Source organism: Elephantulus edwardii, unplaced genomic scaffold (genome assembly GCF_000299155.1).
Source record: "Elephantulus edwardii isolate Elephantulus edwardi_28Jun2011 unplaced genomic scaffold, EleEdw1.0 scaffold00016, whole genome shotgun sequence".
In the NCBI taxonomy this organism is placed as follows: domain Eukaryota; kingdom Metazoa; phylum Chordata; class Mammalia; order Macroscelidea; family Macroscelididae; genus Elephantulus; species Elephantulus edwardii.
In genome coordinates, this window is record NW_006399766.1 from 171473 (window position 1) to 181757 (window position 10285).

At 42.3% G+C, this 10285-nt stretch overlaps 1 pseudogene; it reads left to right on the plus strand.

Annotated features, from left to right (window-relative positions):
• Window positions 1–9319: 9319 nt before the first annotated feature.
• LOC102862479 lies at window positions 9320–9871 on the plus strand (annotated as a pseudogene).
• The last annotated feature ends 414 nt before the right edge of the window (window positions 9872–10285 follow it).

Sequence of the window (10285 nt, forward strand, 5' to 3'; positions counted from 1 at the left end):
AGATGCAAAAATCCTGAATAAAATCCTATCCAATAGAATCCAACGATACATAAAAAAAAATAATTCACCACGACCAAGTGGGTTTCATAACAGGTATGCAAGGATGGTTCAACATAAGAAAATGTAATTCATCACATTATCAAAGCAAAGAACAAGAACCACATGATCCTAATAATTGATACAGAAAAGGCTTTTGACAAAATCCAACACCCTTTCTTGATTAAAACACTCAGATAAATAGGATTAGAGGGGAATTTCTTCAACATAGTAAAAAGTATACACGCAAACCTGAGAACAAATATTTTTCTCAATAGAGAGATTACAGGCATTCGCCGTTGAGAACAGGAACTAGGCAAGGATGCCCACTATCTCGTCTCCCATTTATGGTATTGGAAGTGTTGTTGTTGTTAAGTGTCGTTGAGTTGTAGGCAACTCATAGCGACCCTACAAATGAAAGTCCTCAACACTTGTGTGACTTTCATCCTTTCTCCAGTTTCATAGGATTTGGAAGTCTTAGCAATAGCAATAAGGCAAGAGAAGGAAATAAGAGGTATCCAAATTGGCAAAGAGGAGGTAAAATTTTCTCTCTATGCTCAGTTGATAGCTGGTTGCTGCCTAAGAATACTGGCTTTTTCTGTAGCATTTCAAAATCAGCGTTATTTTTCTTTCTCTCACACTTTCAGTGTATCACAGAGCATAACAGTGATACTGGCACTTCCCTTGTTTCCAATTTTCATTTCCAGTTTATTTGGTTTTTTTTTCTTTTCCTAAAACACTATGTTGTTGTTGTTCCTTTAAGTCATACGCCATCTTGTTGTTGTTGTCTACTCTCAAGTCTGAACTTACGAAGAACTGACCCTCCAGTAATTTTCAAAGGCAGTTTGAACACACAGGAGGACATTGCTTATCTTTCTCCCATGGAACAGCTGATGGATTTGAACCACATGTCTTCTGGATTGCAGCTCTTACCACTAGGTCACCAGAGTTCCCTGTCCTGTGCTACCACTCATTAATTTCCTTTCTGAAATAAACTATTCTCATTTATGCATTTTAAACTCCTGTTTGAGGTCAAAGGGAGCAAGAAGCTTTTCTTGCCCAACAAGTAACCTCAGTTACCTGTGGTAAACCCATATAGGGTATTAGTGAAGATATAACTGAAATTGTTCATTTTGGAATCCAGAGAGAACTGAAAGATGGTATTTGTTGGATTGTGTTGAAATAAAAAAGAAACAAGATACAATCAAGGGAATGACAAACAAGTTCAGGAAGAGTGAAAGAGAGGCAGAAACATTCACTGATATTTTACTCTGGTTTTGAAAATTTGGATATAATTACCTGAGGATTTAAATTTACTTGAATTCACAATAAATATCCATAAAAGCAGCAGTCAAGAAACAATTGTTTGGGCAAATCAATTGTTAAGAACATTTTAAAAATTCCAAAAGCAACAATGTCACTTGGAGAACAAAGGTGCACCTGACCCATGCCATGGTATTTTCTACAGTCTCTTAGGAATGAAAGAGAAATGATGTTAGTTTAAATACTAATGTGTAACTGATTAAAACAATGGTCTTTTTTATTAGTAGCTATGTATCTGAAAGTTGGACAATGAATAAGGATAACAGAAGAAGAACTTATGCCCTTGAGTTGTGATATTGGAGAAGAATACTAAATATCCCACAAACTACCTAAAGAACAAACAAATACAACCTGGATAAAATGCAAACAGGGTGCTCATGAGAGGCAAAGTTGATGAAATTTCATCCTACATATTTAGGCATGTTAAGAAGAGCCAGTCCTTGGAAAATAATCAGAAGTGGAAAGGTCAGCAAAAGAGAAGAAGATCTTCAAACAATGGATAGACACAGTCACTGTATCAATGGTCTCAAGTATATCAGAGACAATCAAGATGGCACAGGATAGGGCAAGATTTAGATCCATTTTTCATAGAGTAGCTATGAGTCATAGTTGCCTTAAAGGCATTACCTAAAAATAATAACATATGAATATAAAAGCTGCACAATTAATAAGGAAGGCTTAAGAAGAATCAATGTTGTAGAACTGTGTGTTAGTGAAGAATATTGAATGTATCATGCATTATCAGAAGAACAATTATCTCGGAAAAAATGCAGTCACAATGCCTCTGAGAAACGAGGATGTTGAGACTATCTCACATACTTGGGGCATGTTATCAGGTGAGGCCAATCCCAAAGCAAGGATAAAATGCTGATGACCCTCTACGGGTCCCCCGAAAAAAGGAGATGCTCAGTGAGATAGATTGACATGGTGGGTGCAACAACAGGCTCAAGCCCACTCACTATTGTGAGAATGGGGCAGTGCTTTGTTCTGTTGTGCGCACAGTTATGCGTCATAGTCAGCTCTGTGGCATCTAACAGCAACAATAAAAAAACAATGCAAATATATAAAACCCAGATGTTTAATTTCACATCTCTTCATCACATTTCATTATTTTTTTTATTCTATTACATTGTCATCTTGACGTCCCCACCCCCACACTTCTTCCCATTTTATAGGGCCCATGGTTTTTAACGGTCTATTGAAAAAGTAGTTTTCTGGAATTCTCCTTTGAATCCTTCACCAGGTTATTTTCAGAGATTTCTCTGAATTTTCCAATTGATGTTCACTTTTCTCTAGATTTCTTATTCAGGAAGAAATGTTTCAAAGCTCAGTCATACTACTCAGTTGTTGTTGGGTACAATCAAATTAAGTATGACTCACAGTGGTCCCATGAACAGATCTAAACCCTCTGCCATCCTCTGACATACCTGAGTGCATTGCTACAGTCACTGTCAATACAACTGGCTGAGCATCTTCCTCTCTTACACCAACCTTCAACTTTTCTAATCATGATGACTTTCTCAAAGAAATAGCCTCTCCTAACAATATGCCCAAAGTGTGTAAGACAAAGCTTCATTATCTTTGCCTCCAAGGAGCACTCTGGCAGTGCCTTCTCCAAGACATCTGTTTGTTCTTGGGCAGTCCTCTCCTTCAATACCACCATAAAAAGGCATCAATTATTCTTTGGTCAGCCTTATTCATTTTCCAGTTCTCAGATGCATAGCATGTGAATGAAAAGACCATGGTCTAAATCAGGCACACTCAAATTGACATTATTACTTAATACTTTGGACAGGTCCCTAACTGAAGATTTTCCCCAATGCAATGTGTCTCCTTATCTCCTGACTGCTATTCCAAAGGTGTTGATTATGGATCCAAGTAAAATGAATTATTTGACACCTTCAATCTTTTCTCCTTCTATCATGATGTTGCCTATTGGTCCAGTGGTAAGAATTTTTGTTTTCTTCCCCTCACCCTTTGTTTATTATTAATTTTAATGAACATTTACAGAGACTTTGGATTTCCATCCATTCATTGTTGCATTTTTCTCCCTGGCCGCCAATTCATTCTTATCTTTGAAAAGTAAAAGAAAAATTCTTACATTGTTGTCCAATCCCTCCCCCCAAGTGCACTCCACTCCTTCATTCTGGACTCCTGTCATGATAATACCTAATCATATATCACTTTTAAACAGTTCTATCCCTCATCTGTTTCAATGCAGTATACATTATTTATTCACTCTTTATCAGTCTCCCCTCAGCCTCTATGTCAGTCCCATTTTACAACAGTGGCACTATGCAATATATGTCCTTTTGTGACTGAGATATTTCACTCAGCATAATGTCCTCCAGGGGCATCAATTTTGTATAATATTTCATGAATTCTTTGTTTTTCAATGCAGTGTAGTATTCCAGTCTGTGAATATACCAGAACTTCTCCATTCATTCGTTGATGGGCACTTGGGTTGTTTCCAACTCTTTGCTATTGTAAACAAAGCCACAATAAACATGGGTGTGCATATATCTTCTTGGGTGACAGTTATAGATTCTCATGATGGGGCCAATTGGCAGCATCAGGATGGATGGTGAAGAGATCGAGATTGTTCACGGCTTTAGTTTGCTTGGCTCCACAGTCAACACTATTGGCATCAGCAGGCAGGAAATTAAAAGATATATCGTGATGGGAAAGTCGGCTGATAGGGACCTCTCCAGAGTACTGAAGAGCAATGTTGTCACTCTGGAGACTAAGGTGTGCCTGATAGAGGCCATGATCTTTGCAATCACTTGCTATGCATTGCAGAGCTGGACGATGACTAGGGATGGTGTTGGAGAACAATATTGAATATACCATGGACTGCTAGGAGAACAAACAGGTTTGTCCTGGAGAGGGTGAAGCCAGACTGCTCCTCGGAGGCAAGAATTCTGAAGCTTCGCCTGACATACTTTGGACATGTTGCAAGGAGGGACCAGTCCTTGGAGAGGGACATCATGCTTGGGAGGGTGGAGGGACAGCGCAGGAGAGGAAGACCCTTGATGACATGGATTGATTCAGTGACTAGAGTAATTGGGGTAGGTGTGTCAGAGACAGTGATATTGGCACAGGATAGAGCAGGGTTTAGGGCTGTAGTACATAGGGTCACTATGAGTTCCAGGCCACTCAACAGCACATAACAACAACAATAAGTGTTCCCTTCCTCTGTTCACACAGCAGCCTCTTGGTCTAGACACATTTTCACATGTTCACAAGTGTTCTAGGCCTCCCCTTCTTCTCAAAGTTAACCATAATCTTTTATGATCCACACAGCCAAATGCCTTTGCATAGTCAACAAAGCACAAATAGACATTCTTCTGGTTCTTTCCTTTCAAGTGGGATCCACCTGACATCAACAATTATATCCCTGGTTCTATTGCTGTTGTTGTTGTTATGTGCCATCAACTCCAACTCACAGCGACTCTATGCACAATAGTTCTGAACCCTGCTCTACCCCAAGCCAATCTCACTACCTCTGACACACCTACCTCCGTTACCCCAGTTACTGTGTCAATCCATCTCATCCAGGTCTTCCTCTCTTTTGCTGTCCCTCTACCCTTCCAAGCATGATGTCCTTCTCCAAGGACTAGTTCCTTCTGGCTACATATCCAAAGTATGTGAGATGAAGCTTCAAAATCCTTGTCTTCAAGGGACAGCTTGGTTTCATCCTCTCTAGGACAGACCTGCACGACTTCTTCTAAATCTAGCTGAACTTCTGGCAGTTACCTGCCTATATAATGTTCTGTTATTTTAAAAAATAATCTTCAGGGGAGCTCTGGTGGCCTAGTGGCAAGAAGTTGCACTGCAATCCCAGAGGCACATGGTTCAAATCCACCAGATGCTCTGCCGAGGAAGGAGGGACAATCTCCTTCAGTACCAGTCAGATCTGATTTGACGGTACACACACACACACAAAAAAAAAAAATTTAAAAAAATAATCTTCAGCAGTATTTTGCTTACATGTAATATTGATATTATTCTATTTTTTCCACATTCTGTTGGATCACATTTCTTGCAAATGAGAGCAAATATGCATCTCTTCCAGTCAGTTGTCCTCTAAATATCCTGGCATGGACTGATGAGCATTTCCAGGGCTGAATGTGTTTGTTGAAACATGTCAATTGGTATCCCTTGGACTGCTGGTTCCTTATTTTTTGCCAAAGCCTTCAGTGCATCTTGAACTTCTTCTTTCATTACCACTGAGTCTTGATCATATGGTACTCCAAAATATTTCCGTGTCAGCCAGTTATTTTTCATACAGTAATTCTGTGTATTCCCTTCATCTTCTTTTTGATGCTTCCTGAATTATTCAAGATTTTTCCTATAGCAACCTTCAGTATTGCAACCGGAGGCTTGACTTTGTTTTTCACCCCTTTCAGCTTGACAAACGTCTAGTGAATTCTGCTCTTTTGTTTCAACATATTGCTTTACCTTCTACAGTAAGTATCTATATTATTCCTTGTCTCTATTAGTTTTTATTAGAGACAGTTTGCTGTACTGCAGTAACTTGTGAGTTGCTGTAAAGTTGAAAGCTATGCCACTGATGTGTCAAATGCCATAAAGGTTACCCATGTTAAACAGGTTTTAGTAAAGCCTTCAGATCCATACAGAATAAGAAGCAGGATTAGCTATCCAGATCTTAAGTAGCAGGCACTGCAAACTCTAGGAATAATTATAATATTATTAATAATTATAGTATTATAATTATAGTATATTATAATTATAGTATATTATAATTATAGTATTATTCATGAATAGTTATAGTTGAGGTAGAAAACCGATTGAAAGTCAATTAAAATGATGAGAAACAGCTGCAAACATCCTTTAACGGCTGGAATATGGAATGTATGAAGCAGGGATGTTGGAAAACCAGAAGTTGTGAAAAATGAAGTGGGATGCATGAACATTGACATTCTAGGCATTAGTGAGATGAGATAGACTGATTTGGGCCACTTTGATTGAATCATATGATATACACACGGTATTGCGATGGGAAAGTCTGCTATTAGGGACCTCTCCAAAGTACTAAAGAGCAATAGTGTCTCTCTGGAGACTAAGGTGCATCTGATACAGGCCATGGCCTTTGCTATCACTTGTTATGCATCAGAGAGTTGAACAATGACCAAGGAGGATAGGAGGAGAATTGATGCCTTTGAGCTGTGGTGCTGGAGAAGAGTATTGAGAGTATAATGGACTGCTAGGAAAACAAACAGATTCATCCTGGAAAGTGTTAAACCGGGTGTCTCCTTGGAGGCAAGGATTCTGAGGCTAAGTCTAGCATACTTTGGATATGTTGTAAGGAGAGACCAGTCCTTGGAGAAGGACATCATGCTTGGGAAGGTGGAAGGACAGTGCAGGCGGGGAAGGCCCTCTATGAGGTGGATTGATTCAGTGACTGGGGTAATCCGGATGGGAGTGTCAAAGACAGTGCGATTGGCACAGGACAGAGCAGAGTTTAGGGCTGTTGTATATAGGGTCACTATGAGTTGCAAGTGAGTCAACGGCACATAACAACAACAAAATGCCAGGAATGAGAAAACAGAAGATGTTATGCTTCATAGTAGCTAATGATATATGGTGCATGTTTTTAAAATTGTTTCTCATTCATTCATTCATATTTATTATGTTTTATAACATGAATTACAACTGATCATTGCTATTTATGACTATTTCTCATTAAATCCTCACTGTACCTTGCCTATCCCGTCACCCTACCACTCCATTTATTAATCTCTAGGACTGCAGCCTTCAGTATGGACTGAGGCTCAATGTCAAGAAGACAAAGATTCTCACCACTGGACCAATTAGCAGCGTCAGGATGGATGACGAAGAGATTGAGATTGTTCACAGCTTCAGTTTGCTCGGCTCCACAGTCAACACTCTTGGCACCAGCAGTCAGGAAATCAAAAAGCGTATCGAGATGGGAAAGTCTGCTGTTAGGGACCTCTCTAAAGTACTCAGGAGCAACAGTGTCTCTCTGGAGACTAAGGTGCACCTGATACAGGCCATGGTCTTTGCAATCGCTTGTTATGCATCAGAGAGTTGGACAATGACTAGGGAGGACAGGAGAGTGGATGCTTTTGAGCTGTGGTGCTGGAGAAGGGTACTGAATGTACCATGGACTGCCAGGAAAACAAACAGATTCATCTTGGAGAGGATTAAACCAAGCTACTCCTTGGAGGCAAGGATTCTGGGGCTTTGTCTGACATACTTTGGACATGTTGCCAGGAGGGACGGGTCCTTGGAGAGGGACATCATGCTTGGGAGGGTTGAGGGACAACGCAGGAGGGGAAGACCCTCTATGAGATGGATTGATTCGGTGACTGGGGTAATAGGGATGGGTGTGTCAGAGGCGGTGCGGTTGGCGCAGGACAGAGCGGGGTTTTGGGCTGTTGTGCACAGGGTCGCTATGAGTCGGAAACGACTCGACGGCACATAACAACACAACAACAACCCTTTCTTCCCTTCCCATCTTTGTCAAACCTCCACAAGAGATTTTTGAGTAAACATCTTCTTACCCCCCACAATTAATCACGCATATCTTGTTCCATATTAATTACAATACACACAATATCTGATCATGCATTCTAGCCACTTTGCCCTTCCTTTCATTTATTCCATTAAAGAATTAATTGCCTATCCTTTCATTTCCTACTATCCCCAGCATCTTATCCCAAAGCAGAGCTGTAATTGCAAAGGCAGGAGGTTTGAATTCATGTTCTCCCAGTGAGGGGCAAAAAGCTCTCCTCCCATGTGGTTTACTGCCTCTAAAAACTCGCTGGAGGGTCAGCTATAGTTTAGTTCAGACTCCATGGCACACAACAATCAATTTATTGTGGATGATTTAAAAATTTTTATAACCGTGGTCTCAAACAGTATTTTCCCATTTAACATTCATTGAGATTTTGGAGGTGAGAAACTCATTGTCCTCAAGTCAGAAGAGACCCTTTCGCAAGTTTCTAAGGCTGTAAATCATATGGAATCACACTTTTCTGCCTGGGAGCTGCTGGTGAATTTGAACCACCAGAGAGGTACTGCCCTTGGGTTAGTTGTGCAATTATGCCACCAGACTGTGGGGTAGTTGTGCAGATCACATTAGCATAATGTGCAGATAAATTTCTTTATCCAGAGGATAAACTCAAAATGGTTGATCTTATACCCATAGTAATTTAAAATACTATGGAGACCAAAGCCATATAACTCATTGTCATTGATTCAAAACGGACAGTGAGCCTCCACTGGATTTTCAGAGGCTACAAATCTTACGCGAAAAGACTGACCATATTTCTCCTCAAAGAACTGATGGATTTCATTAGGTTAGCAGCGCACTTCCACACCGATTAGAAAGTTGTTTTTACTTATTGTGGAGTATAACTCTAGCTTTATTATATTACATACGTTTACCACATCATCCAGGACTTATAGAAGGAGGAGCTCATGCTCCCCATTCTAAGCCCCATTTTAAACACCTGCCCCCCGCCCCAAGCCGTCATGCTCATCCTATAACCCTTATCCCAGGTCCCATATTCCTTGAAAGAGATAAGATAGTTTATCTGGGTCCCAAGTATTCTTTTAAGAGATTGCCTATCTGGGCCCCACTACCCATTGGAAGGGATCACCCATCTGGGTCCCAGTACTCTGTGTAAGGGATCATCCATCCCGGTCCAGGATCCTCTTCTAAGGGATTGTTCATCCGGGTCCTGGTACCCCTTCCTAGGGACCACCCATCCGGGTCCCAAGCATCCTTCTAAGAGATGGTTCATCCGGGTCCCAAAGCCTCCCTAGCACTGCCTACATCCGGGGTCCAATCCCCCCTATATATAAGGCCTCACTATCGTGGTCCACACGCCATCTTTGGTGATGGTTCTGAGCGATACCTTCTTCGTGGAACTTTGACACGTCCTTTGCTGTCCGGCCCGCGCTCACCACCATGGCCACTGCACCGCCCTCCCATGTGAGCCAGAACTACCATCAGGTGTGCGAGGACGCCATCAACCGGCAGATCAACTTGGAGCTGCACGCGTCCTACGTGTACCTGTCCATGGCCTACTGCTTCGACCGCGACGACGTGGGCCTCCAGAATTTCACGGCCTTCTTCCTGCGCCAGTCTCGCGAGGAGAGAGAGCACGCGGAGAAGCTGCTGTGCCTGCAAAACCGGCGCGGGGGCCGCTTCCAGCTCTGCGACATCAGCAAGCCTGATCGCGATGACTGGGGCAGCAGCCTGCTCGCCCTGGAGCACGCCCTCCATCTGGAGTTGAGTGTCAACCAGAGCCTCCTGGACCTGCACCAGCTGGCCTCCGACAAGGGCGACCCGCAGCTCTGCCACTTCCTGGAGGCCTACTTCCTGCATGAGCAGGTGATCGCCATCAAGCAGCTGGGTGATTACTTGACCAGCCTGCGCAGCATGGAGGCCCAGGACCCCGCCCTGGCCGACTACTGCTGCAACAAGTTCACCATGGGTGACAGCGACAAGGAGAACTGAGCCTTGGCCACAAGATGACCCCTTTCTCCAAGGTGCCTAGCAAGCATGATGCAGTTCCAGCACCTCCACTTTGCTTTCCTTCCTCTTCTAAGCCTAATGTTTCTTACAATAAAGTGTTCTTGCATGCGTTAAAGAAAGGTCTCCTGGTCATTCTTGTCCTAGTTTTGAGGAAGAGGGCAAATCCCCGTGGAGAAGGAGTCTCCCCAGCACCTTGTGGTGCAAGATCTCCAGGGGTGGGGAAGGGAAAAGGTTTCCTAGGGAAACCCCCCTTAGTCAGCTAGATTGAGGTGGGGTGGGATGGAGAGTGTGGTGAGGTAGGTAGGAGTGGATGGAGTATGGTGAGGTAGTGATTTGAGTGGGATAGTAAGGATGGAATGTGTAGGGTGAGATGAAGAGAGGTAGATGGGATGGGGT